General features: G+C 34.5%; 1 pseudogene; it reads right to left on the reverse strand.

Moving 5' to 3' along the window:
- Nucleotides 1-2,650: 2,650 nt before the first annotated feature.
- LOC106988130 (ferritin light chain-like) lies at nt 2,651-3,180 on the reverse strand (annotated as a pseudogene).
- Between the last annotated feature and the right edge of the window lie 8,796 nt (nt 3,181-11,976).

The following is an 11,976-nucleotide window of genomic DNA, read 5'->3' on the forward strand; positions in this document are numbered from 1 at the left end:
TATATAAAGTTGTCAATTCAAAAATATATAACAATCTTACATGTGTATGCATCAAAAAACCAAACAGAAATATATCTTAAGCAAAAACTGATAGAATTGAAAGAAGATATAGATAATTCCACAATTTAATCAAAGACTTCAACACTTCCTCTCAACAAGTGACAGAACAACTGGACAGAAAATTCATAAGTATATAGAACTCAACAATAACATTAAACAAGCACATCTAATTGATATTTATAGAGCACTTTATCCCCCCAAAGCAGATAACATTATTTTAAGGTTCTCATAGAAGATATACCAAGACAGATGATACTTGAGGCATAAAACAAACCTCAAAAATTTTTAAATTATTGAAATCATACAAAATGTGTTGTCTGACCACTATGGAATTAAACTAGAAATCAAGAACAGAAGGATAACAAGAAAATCCCAGAACACTTGGAAAACAGACAACAAACTTCTAAATAATCCATGGCTCAAAGAGGAACTAATAAAGGGAAGAAAAACTTATTGAATGTAATAAAAATTAAAATTCACCATATTAAAATTTGTGGCACACCACTAAAACAGTGCTGGGAGGGAAATTTATAATGCTTAAGCAGACTTTAGAAAAGAAGAAACATTTCAAAGTAATAAGCCAAGGTTTTATCTCAAGGATCTAGAGAAAAAGAGCAAAATAATCCCAAAGGAAGCTAAAGGAAGAAAATAAAAATATGAAATCAATAAAATTGAAAATGGGAAAACAATAGAGAAAAAAGTGAAAGAGCTGATTCTTTTAAAAGACCAAAAACATTTACAACTTTCTAGCAAGACTTACAAAAAAGAAGAAATAAGATACAAATATCAGGAATTAAACAGAATATCACTAAAGACTCTGCAGACATCAAGAAGATAGTAAGGGAGCATAAGAACAACTATTCAAATATAAACTTGGAAGTGCCTGGATGTCTCAGTCAAACCTCCCACTTCGGCTCAGGTCATGATCTCACAGTTCGTGGCCTGGGTTTGAGCCCACAAGGGCTCTGTGCTGACAGCTTGGAGCCTAGAGCCTGCTTCTGATTCTGTCTCTCTCTTTCTGCCTCCAGCCTACTTGCACTCTCTCTCTCTCTCTCTCTCTCTCTCTCTCTCTCAAAAAACAAAGAAATATTTAAAAAATTAAAAAGTAAATTTGACAACTTACACAATCAATCCTTACACAATTGATCCTTACACGCATTATCATGACTTAATATGAAATATGTAGTTTGAATAGCCACATAAATATTAAGGAAATTGAATTCATAAGTTAAAAACTCCCCCAAATGAAGTCTTTAGGACTAGATGTTTTTAATAGAGAATCTCACAAAGGATTCATATCTAGGATATATAAAGAACTCTCAAATGCATCAGTTAAAAAAATAAAATGGACAAAAGACATGAAGACACAATTCACAAAATAGGACATATAGATGACAAGTAAGCACATGAAAAAATATTCAACTTATTAGCCACTAGGTAAATGCCGAAAACTATAATGAGCTATTACTATATACCTATCAGAATGGTTAAATATATACTATATAAAATATATAACTATACACATAGTGACAACACCAAATGCTGACAAGGATGCAGAGAAACTGGATTGCTCATACATTAACAGTGAAATGTGGAATGGTTCAGCAACTCTGAAAAAACACTTGGTCAGTTTCTTAAAACAACAACAACAACAACAAAAACCCATTAAACTTGTGATGAGCATACAGCCCAGCAATTGTACTTAGACATTTATCTCAGAAAAAGGAAAGCATATGTTCCATTAAAAATTTGTATGTGGATATTTACAGCTCATTTATTTGTAATGGCTCCTAATTGGAAATAACACAAATGTCCCTCACAGGATGAATGGTTAAACTAATTGTGGTACAGTGATACCTTGGAATGCTACTTAGCAATAAAAAGAAATGGCATATTGATACAATTAACAACCTAAATGAATCTCGAGAGAATTATACTTTGTGAAAAAAGCTGATGTCAAAACCTTACATAGTATATGATTCAATTTATATAACATTCTTGAAATTACAAAATTATAGATGGAGAACTGATTAATGATTACCAGAGATCAAGGGTGGGACTAAGGGTTAGGGAAGAGTGTGGGTGTGACTATAAAAGGACAAAATAAGGAATCCCTGTGGTGATAGAAATGTTTTGTATCTTGACCATATTAATCTCAATATCTTTGTTGTGGTATTATACAATAGTTTTGGTAGATGTTACCTGGGGAAAATGTGTAAAGCATACACACAAGAACTCTATTATTTCTTATAGGTACATGTCTAAAAATAAGTTAATTAAAACAAATACATGTGGAATGAGTAACATGACTAACAACCAGAAAATACTAAGTAAATTGCTTGTCACAGTAACCAACTCAAGTCTGCATAGAGAACATAGTCAGTATTTACTACACAGAGAAGATAGTTGAATAGGTTTTTTATTCCCCAATAAAAAGCTTTACTTATGGTTGGTTCACAGCTTGAGCAAGGACTCCAGGGTAGTTAAAAAGCTTCATTTAAGGAGGATATTTAAAGAGAGGTTCAGGCAGAAGCCTTGACACCAGGGGGATGTAGAGGGGCTCCTCAAAGGCTTCTGGACTCCAGAAACTCTAGTTGCATTTGAGGGTGAGCCTTTTGAATAAGTACTTGTCCAGGTGAGCCTAGGGGCCAGCCATCCTGTGATTAGTAAGGTGGTTGCCGTCTTCTTAAGGAGTTTTACCTCCTCATCTGGGAAGTGGCTCACCAGCAATTCACAGAGATCTGCGCAGGCAGAGGGATCTGTATAGGCTGAACCCAGGGCATGCAGATCCAAAAAGGCCTGGTTCAGGTTCTCCTCTAGGGCCACTCTGGTTTCCGTGGCATCTAGGGTTTTACCCCGCTCCTTTAGGGATGACTGCTGCACGTCCTGGAAAAGGGCATAGCCACTGTGCTGGTTTTGAAACTTCAGAAACATTGGACAAACTCCCAGAAGTGGCTGCTGAAAAAGTGGCCTTCACTCTCCAGAGCTATATCTTCAGGGTGAAAATAGAAGCCCAGAGATAGGTAGGTGTCATAGGCCTGCAGATGGAAGTTGACTGGGCCATTGACTGGTGGCCTCCATCCACTTCGTGGAATAATTCTGATAAACCTGGGAGCTCATGGTTGGTCAGCAATAAGGATCTCATCAAAAAATGGTATTTGTTGGTCCTGAAGGTAGGGGATGGCTGAGAAGATGGTCCTGGAGGTTGCAAGAAGGTGGAGGGTGATTGGAGGCTTGAAGAAGGGCTGTCCTCCTAGGTCTTGCTCTTTACAAACACTGTTGAAGCAAGAGACAGATTCACATAGTGCCAGGAGCATCCCAGATAGTTTTTAATTGAAAGCCAGTCACTTCTTTAGGACAGAAGAAAATTAGAAGTTGTATATGTTGCCCTATGGTTACTGACAAGCCCGTTTTTTTGGTAGGGAGAAAGAAGATCTGAAATAGGAAAAAAGGTACTCTGGGTAAGGTGGAGAGGAACAAAGGGAAGGAAAGCTATTGGGGAGAATGATAATAGAGACAAAGATGGAAACATGTAAACATGTTACTGTTGTTCTTCATATAGCTAGATAGAAAGAACAAGATTGATGGACCCCAAAGGTGCTTGGTGAAAAGATGGCAAAAGAGGTGAAACTCCAAACACAATCTCTGCAACGGATGGGCCCCAAACAGACAGGGTCAGGACTGGAATGACAGCTTCCCTTGTTCCTTGCCCCCAGTCTCAGACTGAGAGGGGAAAGCAGATATGATCCCCCTCACCAATTACATAGGACATTCCTCTTCTAGTCAGCTCCCATCCTGCTTTGCCACCCCAACAGCCTGTCATTAGACCTTCCCCTTTTGCCACCAGAAAGCTTACCCACTAATCTGCCTGCCTTTGATTTGAGTCTCTGCCAAACACAGATGGTGGTGGATGACCACTGATTCTTTTGCTGTCAATAAGTAATTCTTGTTCTTATGTTGGTAATCTTTGTTTATCACTACAGAGGTTATTAGTTTGTGGAACAAATGAAAACACTTAGAATTAAAAAAAAGATGGAAGAGAGAATGAAAAAGAAAGGATAGAGAGGAAAGGGGGAAGAATGGAAATGATGGAGAGAGGAAAGTGGGAGTAATCTATTAGGAAGTCTTTCACAGTGTGAATAAACATCAGGTTAGTTGGTGGGAAATGAGTGACAGCATTGTAAGAAGCACAACTATTGTACTGGAATGTAAGTTTGGAGATTCTTAGAGATTTATTCTGTTGAATTAATGACCTGCAATGACTAGGGCAAATGCCTTTTGGAGAGGTAACGTGTTGTTCATCTTAATTATTAGAACTCTTGTATAAAGTCATTTATCAGTCACTTAGAGGATATAGATGGAAGAGGGCAAAGCGTGAATAAATTAGGAAGGAGGGAGTAATTAAAAATTCATAACGTGTGTCTCTTCCTAAATTGAGAGCACCTGGCAACAGTAGTCCTTGACTATATTAATGTAAATGTTTGCAGACGAAGGTGATGTGAGAGATGGTGACTACTGGAAGGTAGGAGGACAGTAAGGAACCTTGTGAAATTGAAAAAGTCAGTTTATTTGAACCATGTGAAATCACCATTTTAGTTGGTGATTCAAAAAATAGGTGGATATGGACAATTCCATGTGGTTCCACCTAATATATGTGAAAGCACTTGAGAAACTCTAAAACTTCTATACAAAGATAAGATGTTACTATGAAGCAGGTGATGACTCACAATGGGGGAAAAAGATAGGATTTAGAGTTAGGAGACCTTAATTATGGTTCTAGCTTTGCCACTTCCTAGATGTGTTAGCTTGAGTGAGTCATTTCACCTAAGTCTTCTCTTGTGAAATGAGAATGCTAACACTTGCAGCCCCTTGCTCCACATCAAAGAGTTTCTCTATGAGTTAGTTTATTTAAAAGTGCATTGGAAACCATACAGTGCTATTTAAATGCAAATGATCAAGGTAAATGCTGTATTCCTATACATTAAAACAAGCTGTGTTGATTTAAGATCTAGACTTTTTTTTTTTAACTTTTGTTTTTATGTTTTCCCTTTAGTGGGATTTGAAATGACTATCTTAACTATAGAATATTTTTGCTTTCTGGGGTGCAAGTGTTTGGGGGTTTGTGGGATAGAGAAAGAATGACTCCTGCCATATAAGAAAGGTGGGTTCAAGGTACAAAATAATGGGAGGATCCCATAGCCTTCCTTACTGTAAGCAAAACATCTTTATCTGTTTTCTATTTCTTTTTCTTAAAGCTTAAAGATTCAGTCAGCTTTCTATGAAGTAAATACACTTAAAACTCAGGTACTATTGGACTCCTTTTCAAGCTGTCTCATCATCTCTAATGTCATGGAGGGGTTATTTAGTGTGCCCTTCATTTATTTGGCAGGCAATCAAAGAGCACGCATATTTTTTCATTCTTGATCATTGTCAAGAATATTTTTTTCCTTTATGCTTGTCAAAGTTAAAAGGGCTTTGAAAGTACTTAAGTGGATAAGTGAAACATTTAATATAGTTGTAGGTTCTTTATTAATAAGAATCTGTTGTGAATTTTGTCACCCCGGCACTTTGGAAGTAACCATCAGCAATCTAGCTCCAGCATGTCTTTCTAATCATTTTGGGTGGAGGAGGGAGGTTTTCATGGCCAGTACTACTGTCCCCATTTAGCTGATAGAGAAGTTGAGATTCAGCAAGACTCTGTCTCTACACAAGGACAAAACAAAACTAGAGTCAGCAGTGAAAAAAACACCAAAGAGACTACACTGTGAAAAACATTATTTGGTACAGAGTGCTAAAGTAGGTTTCATAATCAATGCACTTAAATAAATGTGCTTGTAGTGAAATATATTGACCACACACACACACACACACACGCAAAATAGTCCCCCAAATTATAATGAGTGATTTTGCCCTGCAGGCTACTTTGCTGGCCATATATGACTATAGAATTAGTGAAATGTATGAATGATTTATTTCATTCATGTGATTTATTTCATTCACATTGTAAAATGAATACTGTTTTTCAAAGGAAAAACCCTCAAAAGATTAGAACTAAGGCTTTAGGGTGATCTATAACCTCTCAGTCAGTAGATAGATGCCTAAACCAATTCACACCCCCAACTTCACTTTTCAGTTATGACATATTGACATGTGGCATGGATTGCCTCATTTTTACAATCAATGTATAAATGATATACATTTATTCATATCCCAAACCATAGGTTGATAGGGCACCATGTCTAATCCCTCTAATTTGATAGGTAAGATGTGAGGTAGAAAAGAAAATTGTCTAACTCTTCTGGCTTGCCTATGAGGCAAATGCATCACATGTAAATAAGTAATAAAGTAAGTTAGATAATTAACAAAATCCTTTTTATTTGTTGCTTATAATCATGGCTTTTGTGTTATTTTCAATCAGAGTCCACACATTTCACACAGTCTCATTTATTTGTTACCTCATTTTACACCAATGTTATTATTAGTTTTTGGCCTGTCCTTATTGATTATATTATTTTTCTACTTACAGCTCTATAGATTCATTTCCACTAACCACCAATAAAACATTTCCTTATTTCTTTCAAAATTTTGTTTAAAATTTACTTCTGTTGGATGTATTTTTTTATTATACCAAAGTGAGTTTGATCACTCCTTTATTCTACATTTTCTTAGAATTATTTCTTCATTAGCAATCCATTGTTTTCATGTGTTCTTAAATGATTATAAATATCAGGGAAACTAAGATAAATTGACATTCATTCAGTAGTTAATTAAAAAAAATTATTATCACTTGCATATTCAAGCCACTCAGTTGAGAATTGTAAAGGGTAAAAACAAAAAAAGAATACGGGATCCAGCACCATACAAGTCAGAATTAAAAATATTAAGAGATATACTGCAAAATGCTATGAAATGATGAAAGCTGGAAACAAATTAATTGAATTTACTTCTATAAGTTGTTTTTACTTTCTTGATGGTATCATTTGGTGCACAAATTTTTAATTTTGATGAAGTCTAATTTATGTTTCTTCTTTTGTTGCATATACTTTTGGTTTTATATCTAAGAACCCAATGCTAAAACCCAAAACATGAAAGTTTACCCCTGGTTTCTTCGTACAGTTTTAGTTCTTGTCTTTAATCCATTTTGAATAAATTTTTGTATATGGTATGATATAGGGAAACAAGTTCAGTCTCTTTCACATGGATATCCAGTTGTTTCTGTGACACTTGTTGAACGAGCTATTCGTTCCCTATAGGATGATCTCACCACCTTTGTTAAATATCAGCTAAACATGTTTGGGTATGTACCCTCATTCCACTCTCAAAGAATAGATTGATATTCTTGTCTTTATGCCAGTACCAAACTGTTGTAATTACTGCAGCTTTGTAGCAAATGTGGAAATTAGGAAATGTGTATACTCTGTTCTTTTTCAAGATTGTTGTGACTATTTGGGGTTCCTTGCAATTCCACATGAATTTAAAAATGAACATTTCCATACCTGCACAAAAGGCCATTGGAATTTTGATGGAAAATGCTTTGAATCTGTAGATTGCTTTGGGTAGTATTGCCATCTTTACAATAAGTATTAAGTCTTCCTGTTTATGAACACAGAATATCTTTCCATTTATTTAGATCGTTTTAATGTATTTCAATAATAATTTGTAGTTTTCACTATAAAATTCTTTTACATTGATCCCTAAGTGTTTTTTTCTTTTCGATTGTATAGTAAATTGAATTATTTTCTTAATTTCCTTTTCTGAGTGTTCAGCTGTATTGTATACATCTTGTATCATGCAATTTTACTGATTTGGTTTATTAGTTCTAATATATTTTTTGCTTTTGTATGTGAATTCTTCGGTGTTTTCTAAATGTAAAATCATTTTATCTGTGAATAGATTTAGTTTTACTTCTTCCTTTTACTTCTTTCCTTTTACTTCTTACTTCTACTCTCTAAATAAATTTAGATATTTATTTCTTACTCTTTCTCAACTTCTCTGGCTAGGACTTCCAGTACAATGTTGAATAAGAGGAAGAAAGTGGGCTTTCTAGTCTTGTTCTTGATCATAAGGGAAACGTTTGTAGACTTTCACCACTTAGTATAATGTTAGTTGTGTGTTTTTCATAACTGCCTTTATCATATTGAAAAAGATCCCTTCTATTTCTAGTTTTTAAGTGTTTTCATCATGAAAGAGTATTGGATTTTTTCAAATGATTTTTTTCATCAATTGAGATCATTTTTTCCGTTAATTCTATAAATGTCGTGTATTACATTAATTGGTTTTCACATGTTGAATTACCCTTACATTTCTAGGATAAATCTCACTTAGTCATGATATATAGCTCTTTTATATAATGCTTCTGGACTCTATTTCTAGTATTTAGTAGAGGATTTTATATATATTTTCATGAGGGACATTGTTCTGTACTTTTATTGTTTTATCCTTGTCAGGCTTTGGTATTAGGGTCATGGGATAAAGAGGGAAAGTTACCTCCTTTTCTACTTTTTGGGAAAAAAATTTAGAAGCGTTTGTGTTCATTCTTCCTTAAATATAGCAAGTGAAGCCATCTGCTCCTGGGCTTTTTGTTGTTAGGAGGTTTTTGTTTACTGAGTCAATCTACATAGTTTTAGACATGTTCATATTTATTATTTTTTATTAAGTCAATTTTGGTAATTTGTATATTTTTGGAATTTGTCCATTTTAGTTGGTTATACAATTTGTTGGTGTACGGTTGTTCTTAGTATTCTCTTATAATCCTTTCTGTTTCTATAAGATCGGTGGTAATATCTCCATTTTAATTTCTGATTTCAATTATTTGTGTTTTCTCTCTCTTCATCATTCTAGCTAAAGAGTTATCAATTTGTTGATATTTTCAAAGAACCAACTTTTGGTTTCATTGATTAGTTTTTTAAAAAGTTCTCTACCTCTTCTTTGATCTTTTGTGATTTCTTTCCTCTGCTAGTTTGGTCTAGTTTGCTTTTTCTCATTCCTCAAGGTATCAATTTAGGTTTTTGGTTTGAGATCTTTCACTTTTCTTAATGTCGTTATTTACAGTATGTATTTCCATATGAGCACTCCCTTTACTGCATTCAATGTTGTGTTTTTGTTTCGATCGGCCTTTAAATATTTTCTTTTTAAAAATTTTTTTAATGTTTATTTTTTTTTTTCGAGAGAGACAGAGTATGAGGCAGACACCAGGCTCTGAACTGTCAGCTCAGAGCCCTAAGCAGGGCTCAAACTCATGAACTGCAAGATCATGACCTGGCCAAAGTCAGAGCTTAACTGACTAGGCCACCCAAGCACCCCAGATATTTTCTAATTTCTCTTGTGATTGATTTCTTCAACTCATTACTTACTTTGTTTAATTTTTATATATTTGTAAATTTTCCAGTTTTCCTCTGATATTGACTTTTAGTTTCATTCAACAAAATTCATTGTTGTCAGAGAAAATAATTTGTATGATTTTAATCTTTTAAAATTTATTGAAATTTGATTTCTGGGCTAGCAAAATCTTTCATGGATAATATTCCACGTGCACTTGAGAAAAATGCTTGTCCTACTCTTTTGAGAAAAATGCTTGTCCTACTCTTTCCAGGGGAAGTGGTTCTGTCTATGTCCATTAGGTCTTGTTATTAATGTTATTCAAGTCCTCTATTTTTTTACTAATCATTTATTTCATTGTTCTGTCAATTATTGTAAATGGGTTGTTGAAATCTCCAATTATTGTAGGACTACTCTTTTTTTTTCATTTCAATTCTTTCAAATTTTGCTTCATATCTTTTCACAGTGGTTAGCTGTGCATATGTTTATAATTGTGATATCCTCTTGATAAGTTGATCATATTATCAATATAAGTTATCCCTCTTTGTATCTGGTAACATTTTTTGACTTAAAGTCTATTTTGAGTAATATTAATTTAGCCATTTCTGCTCCTTAGTTACAATTGCCTGGATATATATTTTTTATTTTTCATTTTCAGCTTATTTGTAACTTTGGATATAGACTGTCTATACAGCATACAGCTAGATCATGTTTTATCCATTCTTCCAATCTATTTTTTTTATGTTTTTTAATTTATTTCTGAGACAGAGAGAGACAGAGCATGAGTGGGAGAGAGGCAGAGAGACAGAGAGGGAGACACAGAATCCGAAGCAGGGTCCAGGCTCTGAGCTGTCAGCACAGAGCCCGACGTGGGGCTTGAACTCACAAACAGTGAGATCATGACCTGAACAGAAGTCAGTCATCAATCAACTGAGCCACCCAGGCGCCCCCTCCCAATCTATTTTTTATTTATTTTATTTTATTTATTTATTTTTTCAATATATGAAGTTTATTGTCAAATTGGTTTCCATACAACACCCAGTGCTCATCCCAAAAGGTGCCCTCCTCAATACCCATCACCCACCCTCCCCTCCCTCCCACCCCCCATCAACCCTCAGTTTGTTCTCAGTTTTTAAGAGTCTCTTATGCTTTGGCTCTCTTCCACCCTAACCTCTTTTTTTTTTCTTCCCCTCCCCCATGGGTTTCTGTTAAGTTTCTCAAGATCCACATAAGAGTGAAACCATGTGGTATCTGTCTTTCTCTGTATGGCTTATTTCACTTAGCATATCAGAGTGTTTAAATCATTTTAATTTAAAGTTACTTCTGATACAGAGGGACTTCTGCCATTTTGCTATTTGTTTTCTATACATCTTATCATTTTTGGTTCTTATTTCCTGCATAGCTTAAGTATTTTGTGTTCATTTTAGTTTTTGCACTGTACTATTTTGACACTTTATTCAGTTCCTTTTCTGTATATTTTTAGTTATTTTATTTGGGAATGCAATTAACATATTATGCTTATGACAATCTCATTGGAATTAATCTAATTAACTTCAGCAGTATACAAGAACTCATATAACTTCATCTCTCCTCATTATGTTGTCACAAGTTGCACCTTTGTAGAATGTGTTTCCATTAACACAGATATATAATTATTATTTAATTCAGTGAACTCTTAAACCATATAGGAACAATAAGGAGTTACAAACTGGAAATACAATAATAATGTATTTTTTTTACCTATGTAGTTACTTTTGCAATTGTTCTTTTTTCTTCATATGATTTCAATTGTTGTCTAATGTGTTTTTCTTTCAGCCTAAAGCACTTCATATAGGAAAGATTTCCTAGCCCACAAATGTTCTGTTTTTGTTTCGCTCGATTGTCTCCTTCCAGGACTCCCATTAAGCATATGTTGGTATGCTTGATAGTATCCCACAGGTCTCTTGGGATTTGTTCATTTTTCTTCATTATGTTTTTTTTTTTTTTTCTGTTCCTCAGACTGGATAATTTCAATTGACCTGCCTTCAAGGTCATTGATTTTTTTCTTCTGCTTACTCAAATCTATTGAAACCATTTAGTGATTTATATTTCATTGCAGTTATCATACTTTTCAATGTCAGAATTTCTGTTTGGTTCTATAATTCCCCTGTATTGTTATTCTCTTTTTATTGAGGAAGGATTCTCCTGGTTTCCTTCAATTCTTTGTCCAAGGTGTTCTTTAACTCCTTGAGCATACTTACAATAGTTTAATTAAAGTCATTTCTTAGTGGGGTGCCTGGGTGGTTCAGTCGATTAAGCGTCTGACTTCGGCTCAGGTCATGATCTCATGGTTCATGGGTTCAAGCCCTGCATTGGACTCTCTGATGACAGCTTCAGATTCTGTGTCTCCCTCTCTCTCTGCCCCTCCCCTGCTTGCTCTCTGTTTCTCTCTCTCAAAAATAAACATTAAAAAATATTTTAAAACTCATTTCCTAGTAATTACAATGCCTTTACATTGGAAAGGTCAGGTTCCATTCCTTTTTCCTTGTGAATGGATCATTCTTCCTTGTTTCTTTGTATGTCTTATAGATTTTTGTTGAAAACTGAACATTTTGGATA

The sequence above is a fragment of the Acinonyx jubatus genome, chromosome X (assembly GCF_027475565.1).
Source record: "Acinonyx jubatus isolate Ajub_Pintada_27869175 chromosome X, VMU_Ajub_asm_v1.0, whole genome shotgun sequence".
NCBI lineage: Eukaryota > Metazoa > Chordata > Mammalia > Carnivora > Felidae > Acinonyx > Acinonyx jubatus.